General features: G+C 49.8%; 1 long non-coding RNA gene across 5 annotated transcripts in view; it reads right to left on the reverse strand.

Moving 5' to 3' along the window:
* The window catches only part of LOC139107962 (uncharacterized), a 91,656-nt gene that overhangs the window by 38,853 nt on the left and 40,232 nt on the right, over positions 1 to 12,571 (reverse strand). The window contains exon 1 of one of the 5 annotated variants that reach the window (XR_011546593.1): positions 1,614 to 2,285. The exons of the other annotated variants lie outside the window; for them this stretch is intronic. This is a non-coding gene — a long non-coding RNA (uncharacterized lncRNA). Of the gene's footprint in view, positions 1 to 1,613; positions 2,286 to 12,571 lie in introns of those variants that run through there. 5 annotated transcript variants of the gene reach the window in all.

Raw genomic sequence — 12,571 nt, forward strand, 5'->3', positions numbered from 1 at the left:
AACGTAGCGTAAAGTAGAAAAGCGTTGATGTCGATGCTCTCGTTTTTAAATTAAAATTAATCGCTAAGCATTTAAATTAATAACTCGAATTTTTTTTTTAATTAATATTACGTTACGTGTTTTTGTGTTATTTTATGTTGTAACATTTATCGAGTAATGCCAAAAAAAAATGGAGGATCCTGTACACGAGTATTACGGGGGAAACGTCCGAGGAAGCGAAGACGTGGAGTGGGCAAGCGGAGCGGCATCAAAGATGAAGTTCGCAGAGGAGTAGCACGACCGAGTCGTTGGTACCATGCATCATCGACCTGGACAGCTCGGCTGCCCTCTCCTCGGCCTCTTCTTCACCGTGTTCCGCTCCGTTTCGTTCCTCCCCGTGCCTTCTTTGGTTGGCCTCTTACTTTCGAGATCGTCCTACCGCGAATACCTACCTATCTGCTCGGCTTTAACCTCTCCCAGCCCTCGGCGGCTTGCGCCAAAAAGAGTAAAGCTCGCGTCCGCTTCGCGCGATCATTCATCGATTGATCGCACACATGTATCGTGTATACATTAATGAGTATTTGTTCTAAGCAGCGGTCGCATATATTCTTAAACTCTCGCAAAAAAAAAAAAAAAAATCTATCCGAGATAATTGGCAAAATTCGGTAATTACCGTCATAAAAATAGACGACATCTGATTTCGCGATTGCGCTCCTGAGATGTGGACTAAATTCTTTTCGCTGACAGTGGTCGCGGTACGCGTGCATGTTCCCGATTTTATTAGCGTTTCACGCTGGCGAAATGGTCGCGCCACCGGCAATTACCGGGTTCCGCGATAACTTGGAATATCTGCGGTCTACAGATAACCGAACGTATCATTCTGACATCGATGACGCTCGCTGGCACCGATTACCAGAGAATTTAACGTGCCGACATCTAACAAACCGAACCGCGTTCCGCCTCTCCGTCCTTATCTACTCGAGGCCCGTGGCCTCGTCCTGCTCTCACCGACGGGAATGCCGACGATAAACGGCGATCGTTTCACTCGGCCTGGCTGAGTAAACCTAGGCACAACCCTCTTCTCTTGGATAAGATCGCGGCACGGTCCCGAGTGGACGGCGGAGTTAAAGGATAATTTAGTAATTACGGCCAGATGCTTGCCCCCCGGGCAACCACTCCACCACTCCTACGTCCGTAATCGCACTGTTGGGACGCGTGGTACGTATTCATTCCGCTCTCGTCTCAAAAATTGTCACGGCGCGTATTTCGATCGGCCTCGTGCCAAAAATCATGCGCCTTGGATGCAATTTCTTTCGGGGGTTCAATTCAGTCGTTGAGATAAAATAATACTCGATACTCGCTCGCGCGGTATTTTTTTTTTTTTTTTTTTTCTTTTTTTTCATACCTCTGATCTTCTCTTCTTTATTTTCGCGGCGTGTCTGTCAATGGAAACGATCAATGTGTGCGCGCGTTTACGCCGATGTTCGCGCGTCGTATTTCGAATGCCGTCTGTACGTGATCAAAGGCGGTTTACGCGCCACGAAGATCGTGCGAGTTTACTGCACGAGCGCCTCTTTGTCCGGTACGCGCACGCGGACGCGCTTCTTCGCTCGTGTGCACGTGAATTTACTTACGTCCTGCGTCCTGCTCGCACGGAAACGCTCCATCCTCGTCCTCGTCCGATCCACGGGCGACCGTAGATGATGCATGGTCTCGTACGTCTCGATCGGAATCTTCTCTCTCCTTCGTACCGCCGTCCCTTCGTCGGCTCGTCCCTCTTTACCTCCCGTTCCTCCTTTCCCTCCTCCCCTCACCAGCTTCTCATCCGTACTCTTTCTCTCTTTTCTCTCTCGCTCGTTCACTCTAGCGGCCTTAACAAACGCTGGATACAACTCAATCGTCGGTCACGATCCTCAAGGGGCTCTCACACCGAGAGCGTACCTCGCTTCGATTATGACAGATTCGAGTTAAACCGGATCTCGTCCACGCCACAATTTCACTGGCCGAAGTATTCTTTAATTACTCACCGTCGGCTACTAATCTTTTAAACACTACGAGACGCACGTCCCTAAGATCTCATCGATGAACTAAATCTTAAACGGAGATAAACATTTCGAGACCGCGTTCGTAAATTCGGGCCGGCGATAGAAGTCGTCGACCGCTGAAGATCTGGACGAGTGGAAACGATGACGAAGGCGAAGAAAAGAGAACACGGGTGAGCCGAGAGAAGATGCGGGTCCGGTTGGCATTAGCATTAGCGCGAGTTTCCAAGGACATTAATCAGGATTAAGCAGCGCAGCGTCGCAGCGGCACCTGATGACCGAAAACGTTCTGCCATTTCTTTTTTCCTTTTTCTTTTCTATTTTTTTTTTTTTCCTCTTCTTTTTTTGACGCGCCTGCCATTTAATTTTCACCGCCTACTTTCTTCGCGGACTACCGACCGTTCATTAGTCACTCGACTTGCATTCGGTGTCTCGCTTTCAGACGCCTTTTGTCGTCCGGCTGACGAAAGGGTTAGAAAATCGCTGCACGTCGTTTCAATGGAACTCGGCCGAGAGAAGAGTATGCGAAGATCGTTGCACTTCGCTCGCCTTTAAGCCACTACAGATGCGAAAATAAACGTGAGGAATTTCCAGTGAAACCTCACGGCTCGGATTCTACGGTTAAAGAAGAACGCGGCAATACGTCTTTATGATTAATTCATAATTGAACCTAACACGCGCCTCCGACAGTCGCCACAATGCAATCACCGATCTCCGCAATGAAAGAAATGTATCTTTTATCGCGCGGGGTTATCGGTCGCCCTCGGCATTAACCATTAAAATGATTGGCCCGCCAATAACTGAGCCGACCCGCGTTTCGTCTCGCGTCAAGTTGAACGTTGCCTCCAAGACAACGCGCGCGTTAAGCTTTATCATTACTTCCGTTTCAATTTAAAAAAAAAAAAAAAAAGATTCCGAGGCAGATGGTAAACAAATCACTGGATTTTTTTATTCCGTTTTAATCTGTTCCGCGGCTATTGGATAAACCGTAAAGCTATACGAAGATTCGATAGTACCGCAAGAGGCGTCTTAATTTAAAGTCTTTCCTAGAAAGTGAGAAATCGGATGCGAGTACCGAAGAGGATCCTCGTCGTCTTAGGTGAAGCATGACGGTCGCGGCGCGGAGTAAGCACTCTGGTGAACCCAGTTTAGCCGGGGCAAATTCAATGGGGGCACTGTTAGCGCACGAGTTCATTGATATCGCTCAATTAATAAATTTAAATAATCCGACGTAACTCCGCGGCTGCTCGCCGAACGCAGAGTCGTGCGTGTAGTCGCGGTGCAACGGCGACGCGGCCGTCTTTCTTCCCCCTCGCGCGTCCATTATTCCAATTGAAAGTCTCGGAATGCAGCGGACAGTTACACTTTCGTATGCAAGATACCGCGCGAGAATAATTGCCGCCTCATCGACGACTCTGTATAGCTCAGTGAAATAAAAATGCCGATCGTGAGATTTGAATGATACCCGTAAATTTCTTTTCTTTCCTTTCCTTTCTTTAAATAAGTATTTATACGATATCTCGCGATTGCCCGTTCAAACTACAGGTACACTGAAAAGCAGATATGGCATTTGCTTCGGCGATGGCGGCTAGCGTACATGATCTTGGCGTGGTGTGCGTAGAATCTCACACGAAGCGCGCGCGTAGATATGCCGCGGAACGTCGGTCGCCGAAGACTGAGGGGGAGCGCACCCCACTACTACTTCTCCCATTCTCGGCGGCTGAGGGAGAGAGTCGAAAGAGGGAAATCACGTACGCTGACCACCGTCGCCGCAGCAAACACGATATTTGCCTTTCTTTGTATCTTTCAGGGTACAAGCGGTTTGAACGAGCAAAAAAGCACATCTTCGAGTAAAAAAAAAAAAAAAAAAATACCGATTATTTTTCAAGTGATATCTACATTGAGATTTGCAGTAGAATTGCATATCGCTGCGTACAGTACTCGTTAACGAAATAAGATCGTACGCGAAGGATAGGTGCAAACAGGTCCATTAGGCTCAATGGCGGGACATTTTTTTTATTTCCGCGGGCGTCCGCAGCTGATGTAAATCGCCCTTAATGGGCTGCGTTAATTGAAGCCAGTCTGCTTCGCGGCTCGGACGATGTCAAGCCGACTCCGGGCTTATCGCGGGATAAACTCAGCCCATCAGATTCACCCTGTGAGAAAGATGCCGGATAGCGAACGTCGTAAAAGTTGCTTTGGCGAAGAGGCATCAATTTGAAAAACAAAAATTCACGAAACGTCGCGCGTGTTGACAGACCGTATTCTTTCGAATTCCTATCCACCTACTCTCCCTCGCACATAAAGCATTATAGCCGTCATCACTTAAGTCAGGGACCTCGATGAGAGCGCGCTGTTGTGCGCTACGGGGTGTCCCGAAAACTCGCGTCCATCATCTTTTCGTACCCGTCATTTGCTTCTTACGCGAGCCCCGGCCGCTGTCCGGCGTCCATCCCCTGCCGGCCAGAGATTAATGAGAGGCGACTGGGTCTTTAATTTTGCTTTCATTAATTCGGTAGGCTGGTGATTATATATCGAGGGGGTTGCCTCGTAAAAGGGATAGCCCGTAATGAAATGTGCGCCGATGGTTTTTTATCAAAGGCACACGGCTACCGCTGGTAATTAATATTTGTGTACATCGAGCATCGGGTTATTTACGCGCGCGCGACGTGGACCCGCAGCTTCCGATGCGTCGACAATCCAGCGCGCCGGAAATTCTTCGACGATGATCCTCCTCGCGGCGTCGTCGTCTTCGGCGTCAAAGTATTCTTCTTTTTTTTTTTTTTTTTTTCTCTACCCCGCGAGATTCATTCGCGTGTCAGATCGCCTTGACGGACGGGAGCTTTGCATTTTGCGTTGTGAGAAATTCGTCGCGGAGCGAACTGGGCGCTGACTTCACGAGTTCATGGCACTCGGGTAACCCTGTGACGCCGCTGCAGAAGAGCGGCAAAAACGCTGAGAGCAGATGCGAGAAGAAACGCGGCGTATAGTCAGGGGCGAGATTTAAATCGCGCGAGCTGACTCGGCTTGGCCATTAATCGCCGTCACCGCGCTAATTTTCGACCGACCGCGCAAATACGCTCCTCCAGGTGACTTCTTGCGAACGACACATTTCTTCTTCGAAGAAAAATGACGTCTCCTCTCATTTCGTTCGCTAATCCTTCAGGACGCGGCTTTCCTTTCTAAGAGTAACCGGGGATAACGAGGGACATGACTGTGACAAACGTGGCCGTGAAGCCCTCGGCGCTGATCGCTCGACACTTTCGCCCGCGCGTCTTATCAAAATTCTCACCGATATTTTCGGCACGATTTCTCAACACTACTGGGTACGAACAGCTGAGTCGATTAGCCTCTAATTATTTCGTTCCTGAGAATTTTCTCCTTCGGAGAGTAATTAAATCGCGATTAAGTGATCACCCTCTTCTTAGATCGGCGCTATCTAGATCGATCGTGTCGAAAGTTCAAAGGAAGTTGTACGCGTCGATGCGTCGCAGCCTAAGTGTCCCGCGCTGCACTCCGGACGTGTTCCAATTATACGCGAGAAACGACCCGAAACAGGTTCCGCGGCGGAACGTACACATAATTTCCCGCCCCAACGCCAGTAAAGGAGCAGGCTACGATTTTATAAGAGCCGCGCCTTCTTAGCGCCTTTTTCTATATTTTTTTTTTTTTTTTTTTTTTTTCCTCCCCGCGTTTCTCTCCTCGGAACGAGGAGTCTTTTCCTTTTCCCACTGGAATCTGGAAGCCACGACACGCTCCTCTCTTTCTCCCTTTCCTTTCTTTTTTTTCATTCTATCTCACGGCTGTATTTTGTTATTCCTCCCTTTTTTTTCGGACCGTTCGCCTCCCCGTCTCTCTCTCTTATCGCCGTTCTCCGCGGCACCGCCGTCCCCGAGCGAAGTCGCACGGGCGCATAACAAGGAATCCTACGACTTTATGGTCAGCGGACGGCAGCACCGAGCTTTTATTGGTCCGCGCTTCAGCCAGCTAATGGCTCTGTGGATCCAGATCCGCCGAGTGTTCACGCACAACTTCTTTACCACACAACTTCTTCATTTTACCACGTCGTTCCTGTAGTGCGCGCCCGCGTGTACACGCTTACCTACCACGACGTCACGGTCCCGGTGTCATTAGTGGTCACGGGACAGGAGAATTGAGCTCGCCCGATGCCGCCGCGATTTTTCGTAGCCGAAACAATTACACGTGTTGTTCAACACGGTATTTCCATGCCGCTTAATAATTTCACAACGGCCGGGTACGCGCGACCGAGCAATTGACGCGTGAATTAATTCGTGGTATACTCGACGCGAGTCAGGGGGACAGTTTTCTTGGTGCGCGAACGAGAATTAATCTCTATTGCGACAACAATGTGGCGAATAAGAAATAAGAACGCGTCGGGCGCGGAGGAGAAGCAAGGCGCGAAGGGAGTCAGTAATAATTGACCGTTTAACGATCGCGCTGATTTCTTCCTAGTCCGAATATTCGCGCGGGCCAGGCGTAGAAGTCCTCCGGGGTGAAGCGGAGAGGGCCAGGTCGACTATCCTTGGACGATATACGCATCCTGCGCGCGAGAATGTCGAGCGAGCGGCGCGCGAAGCGGCGAGTAGGTACGAGCGAACGAGGGAGTCGTGAGTACAACATCATCAGAGGCAGGCCTCTTGGTCGGCGGGTTCCTCCGTCCGTTCCTTTCGTATAATAAAGACACGTTCTGCCGCGCACTACTCCAATGCTCACCCTCTCTTCTCGTTCTTTCTCTCTCCCTCGCTCATCCTTCCTTTCGTTTTCCTTTCCTTCTTGCTTTATGCACCGTCTTCGTTCTTACTCCTCGCGTCGCTGCATCGTACCTCTCGTTCTGCCTCCTTTTTTCTCCCTCTTTCTCTCCCCTCTTAATAAATGTCTCTTTCTACTTTTCGCTGTCTTCTTCTTCTTCTTCTTCTCTCCGTCCCTGCCACGATCTTTTTGCATACGTTGCTCCTTCTCTTTCCTCCGTCCTCTTTCGCGTGCATCTTTATCTCGTTCCTTCCACCCGTTTTGCTCCGCTAGTGGTCCTTTCGTGCGTCTTCCTCCTTTTCAGCCAGTTTCGTTCGCCTCCTCGTGCGTTCTCTTCTCTCTTACGTTCTCGTTGCCTCTTCCTCCCCCTGTTGTTCTCTCCTTCCGTCTCTTTCTTTTCACTCCGGGCTCCTTTCCCCTCTCGCCCGCGCCCGGTCGCCCGCAGCGCGGGCATCCGAGGTATTTTTGAACCGGTCCACGACGGGAGGCTGCTGCAGGGCCGCACTTTTCTCCAGCCGGGCTACGAAATCTTCGGAACGAAGGGCTCAAATGCGACAAACGGATATTTATAAAATTTCCATCGTCCCCCGTGAGATTATCTGCATCGGAGACGTAGACGGAAATATGCAAACTGGTTAGCGCAACATGATCGACAAAGCACGCTGCCAGCATTGTGGCGTAACGTCCCGATGCACGATCAAGTTGTGGGTGAATTATTGAACGCAGCTGTTGATCAAAAGAGACCGCTCGCACGCGGTAGTATTAAGTTGCGTCCGGCATTTCGCGTGTCGAGATGAAAGGGAAATATTCAAACTAGATCTAATAGTTTCATAGTGCCAATCCTCAAGATGTTTCTCGTGCAACGTTTATTCGACGTTTTCGCTCCGAGTTCAAAGTACCTGACTAGATTTTGAATTTTTGAAGGAATCTCACGAGTCAAGGGATGCGCGGGGGGAAAAAAAGAAACGGAGACGAAGGAGAGAAGAAGTAGCGCCTGTCTCAATTTGCCGAACCGAGATACGTTGGCAGCGACAATGAAGCCGCCAAGTAAAAAAAGAAGTTTATTATTCCGTTGATGCCCTTAGTTTTTCTTTTTCGTATATTTTTTTTTTTTTTTTTTTTTTTTTTGCGACGCTCGCTTTTATCTTGTTTTTAGTCTCGAAACTAATTGGGCATTCCGGCGCCGCGTCGTTACCGCGACGCTTGTAATTTCTGCTCAACTGGTTTGTGCGTGCGAGAAACCGACGTTTCTTGCGGGAATTAGACGTTATCTTGCCGATGGTCGAACTGTTTTTTTTTCTTTTTTTTTTCTTCTAATATTCGACTACGTAAAATCGTAATATCAAGGAAAAAGTCAGTTTACGTAATAAATCACGTGACACGCGCGTTCCGTAATATCTCGCATATTTTTAAAGCGCTATTTTTACGTCGAGAACGAGGGCGAGTGAGACGGCGTAGCGGTAATCAAGTCGCGTGGATCCTAAACGATCGTTCTTTGTAGAAAGGGAGGATTTGAAGGGAGCGCAGGCAACAGGTGGCCACGTAACGTGCGAGAACGATTTGTCCCGAGGGTACCGTCGACCCTCTGATGCAGCATCGAATGCGAATTTCTCCCCCTGTTAATTTCATTCCTCTTACATCTGTGCAGGTGCCACGCGTGTTTACCTTCTCGCTCGCTCCGTGCACAATCGGCATCAACAAATCCAGCTAATATCACAGTGATATAACGAAAATAGGTGGACGACCGTACATGCGGGATATTTTTTTTTTTCTTCCGCGAGGCGTTGAATAATTTTCGTTGCAGCGTTGTCTCTGCGACTCGAACAAAAATTCGCAATATTAACCGTCCCATGCGAGATGAATTGATTTTAACGAATACAATCTCGAGTCCATCATCCGTCTCTGTCTCGAGTAACGTAATTACCGATCGGCGGAACTTATTACGTTAAAATTACAGCGCGAGCAATCGCGGGTAAGCTCATTCAATAACGCGCCGTTACGATAAGGCTGACTTATGAGTCCTGATAAATCGATCGGCGTCTATTTTCCATCATCGCTCGTTAATTGATCTCTGTCAAAGGGGCAACGTTTTCCGCCATACGTTCACGAACAACAAACGGCGCCACGATAGCGACGGGGTCCGATGCCCGGTTTCGATTCCGACCTCCCGCTCGCGCACGAATTACGTTAGCACTCGACAGGTGGTATCGATGATTCTTGAGGTGCCGGAGTATCTCGTTTCAAGCCTGCGTATTCCTCGGAAGTGAACCGTACTCTTGTGCGCAAATAGAAGCGCCAACGCTCGCGAGAACGACGCCGATTTCGTCGGATTAACGCTGGATTAATGCTCAATCGGGAGGGGGGAGATTCTCGGGTGCCGCCGTTTTCCACAATGTCGTTTCATTTCCACCGCGGCTGCATAATCGGGAATGGGTTCGCAACGATAATTACACGCGCGCGAAGATACTGCCTCGCAGTTCTCGCCAATTTGTCTCGCTGATTATCGGCGATTGTCACTCATCGGCGTCCCGCTTGCCAATCACGTTCCCAGTCCCTCCGCCTCGCGTATCATCCCGCATGCGTATGAAATGCTCGAGCGTTAAGGCTCAACAGGTGGTATCAGCGAGTCCGCGAGGTGCGGAGTATCTCGTTTCAAGCCGCACACTGTTACTCAAGCACTATGCGCCCGCTGCGTGCCGTATAATAGTAATTAACGCCGCGAGACTGCTAAAATATCGCCGACATTCCGCGGCACGGTCGTTGACGCGCACAATAAACACCGACTGCAGCGTATCGCGAGTATAATGCAACTGCAAGAAGACCGGGGCCTGGTTCGACAAGGGCTCGGCGGTTTAAACAAACCGCCGTGCGACAACATTTATTTAATCTTACGACGCGGCGAGAAATGTTCATTAGTATTTCGCTCGGATTTGCGCGTTAATGATTACGCGTGTTTAATAAATTTTGCGCTACGCACCGCTCCTTGAGACTTTAGACCGAACCGTGACTGTTTATAGAACGTCATCTTACGATGGAATTTAGCTCATTAGCCGGTTCGGGTGTTTGCATATTATCTTTGAAATGTAATGCTTATTGTAAAATATTTAGAAAGCATTCGAAATAAATATGCAATTATATGTTAAATAAAAATTACTTCGCGCGCTTTGTTCCTCTTCGGCGACGAGATTAAAAAAATATATATGTACAAATATATATTATGCAAGTCAGTAGCACGAGAATTAGTGGATCTCGCGTGGATGTACAGTGTCTGGCTCATTGTATCCCTCCCGAATATTATTCGTGATTATTGCGGAGAATAAAATTATAACGTATCTGCTTAGGTCTCATTGTCAGAGAACGGGCGCTTAAAAATCCACGGGCTAAGAGCGGCAAGCGACGGGGAGTATTTTTTCAAGCAAATAAATGAAATCAGCGCGCGACAATAGGCGAAGTGGCAAACGGGTAGGAGATGACTGCGCGCGACAAAGCCTTTTGCAGTAAAAGGATAAGCGAACGCGCTCGCGATCGTAAAATACCGCGGCGGAAAGGAAGTTCTTTTTGGTAGTTTCAGGAGCGAGATGTTGTTCGGGACATCCCGTATATGTCATTGTTGCATTTCGCAAGAATTTTCGAAAAAACTCACGGCGGAGCGTTCGCTCGTTTGTGCACTCCACGGAGAGTCGGCACTTATCGCGCCGCGGGATAGCTTTCGGTTCGCGAATATTCACCAGCCATGTCTCGAGTGTCCCTATAGTGCTTGCACAAATGATTTCATTGAATTTGTATGAGAAAGAGAGAGAATAAGAAGGAGGGTGTCCAAAGGGTCCTCGACATAAACTAGCGCGCAGTTCCCGAGAAAGTGCAATCGGAATTCAACGCGAGGAGAGAAGGACCGGCGGGGAGAGGGGAATAAGGACGGACCATCGGGCGCTGTTGAGCACCACTGGATATAATTATGACATCTAATTAGGTTTTTAGCGGTTGGCGGCTGGTTCGGGCAGAGCGGCAGCCATCCAGGACTCGAGAGCCTGGAGTCGAGATCTCTTTTTTTATTTTATTTTTTTTTTTCTTTTTCTTTTTCCCCGTGAGGCTACTCTGGTTCTGGACTCTCGACTCGCCCGTTCCCCCCGGTGCTCGCCGTTCCTCGCCGATAAAGATTCCAAGCGACTTCCTTTGTTTTGCCCGGTTCTTTCTCTTTTTGTATCGCGACTGATTCAATCAACTCTCGTGTATCGGCGTAGCCGCCGCCGCGATGACGATATCACCGACTAGTCGACTTGCGAGAAGTCGACCTTGGCTTCGTCTCACAGTTGGTTTCACTTGACAAAATGCTGGTGCGAATTCTTAATAAGTCTCACCCCGCTGGCCGCGCGGAATCCGGATCGCTTATCGAGGCGATGAAGAAAAGCGGTGTTACGGCTATCAGCGCTATCAAGAAGAAGATGACTCGGTGACGACGATCAACGCGTCATTGATACGTACTTTTTTTTTTTTTCTTTTTTTTTGCGCGCGCGTTTTTATTTCATATATATGGACACGACGGATGCAATGTTACGAAGAAACGAGAAACGGAAGGGCGAGGTGACGGAGGGGAAGGAAGAAGGAGTCGAAGGCGAGACTCCCGGAGGATTAGCATTGGAACGTGAAAAAGTCTCTTGTTAGATGGCGGTGGTACCCGTTCGTTCCGAGACGTCATTAGGGCACGCCACGTGAAGCCGAGAGGCCCCGAGATCGGGACGCGATAACGGAGGAGCGAAAGGGAGGAGACGAAGACGCTTCTCGAAGAAGATGGAGAGGGAATGGGGAAGGGAGGGTGCGCGCCCGGATGGGTCCAGGTGAACGCGAAGACGAGAGAAAGAGAGGGCCACGGAGAGACGTGGAAGTTGGAGCGTTGGCAGCAGAGACGGGGGCGGAGGGAGACGCATGTCGGGCCCCGTGAGGTGGAGGGGTGGAAGAGGGTACCAGACGAAGAGTGATTGAGCTGTAGTCGATCTTGCTGCCCTGTCGAAGTCTCGAATGTCTTGATGCCGGGCAGTCGAAGATCGAGTTCGCTCTCGATACGAGAGAGGGGTCTTCTTTCCTCCTTTTTCCTTTTCTTCTTCCGCCACTGCATCCTCCCGCCATCCTATTGCTCCCCTATTCTTCGCCGCCCGCCCCCATTTCGCTCGCCTCTGCTACAATAGAGCGCCGAACTTGCGTGCACGCGTCCGTGCGTGCACGCGATCCTCGCTCTCGCAACGGAAGACACAATCGCGGATAATGAGATAATTGAGGCAAATTTAAGATGAAATAAATTTAAGTGCCTCGTGATTTCCGCGGAGGATCGATTTCGGGCGAGTGCATGCAGAGTTTTCGGCCTACTGTCGAGTTATGGGCGCGTCGCGGGACACGCTCGAGCGGCGCTGAGCCCTGTAGATTCGAATCTCGCGGTGCGCCCCTCCCCGATAATGTCTTTCTCTCCGGCGCGTATCCTGGTGCATCGGAGCACGTGAAATTTCGGCATCCACGAACACATGCTTGCCGGACACGCGCACCACCACGTGGCGCACGAATGCCCTCGCGCAATTTCGCACACATCCCGGAGCCGGGGCGCCCCTGCCCCCTTTTGCTTAAGAACGCTGCCGGACGAACGTGAGAGAGACTTGGCACGCCCCTCCGTATCTCCAATAATTACAGAGTAGAGCATCCAAATTTATAATGTCCTTGCTAACTATCGGCCACTCCTACAGAGTTTAAGATACAAAGGGGACAGGGGGGGAGAGCAGAGGGGGCGGGGGATC

The sequence above is a fragment of the Cardiocondyla obscurior genome, linkage group LG14 (genome assembly GCF_019399895.1).
Source record: "Cardiocondyla obscurior isolate alpha-2009 linkage group LG14, Cobs3.1, whole genome shotgun sequence".
NCBI lineage: Eukaryota > Metazoa > Arthropoda > Insecta > Hymenoptera > Formicidae > Cardiocondyla > Cardiocondyla obscurior.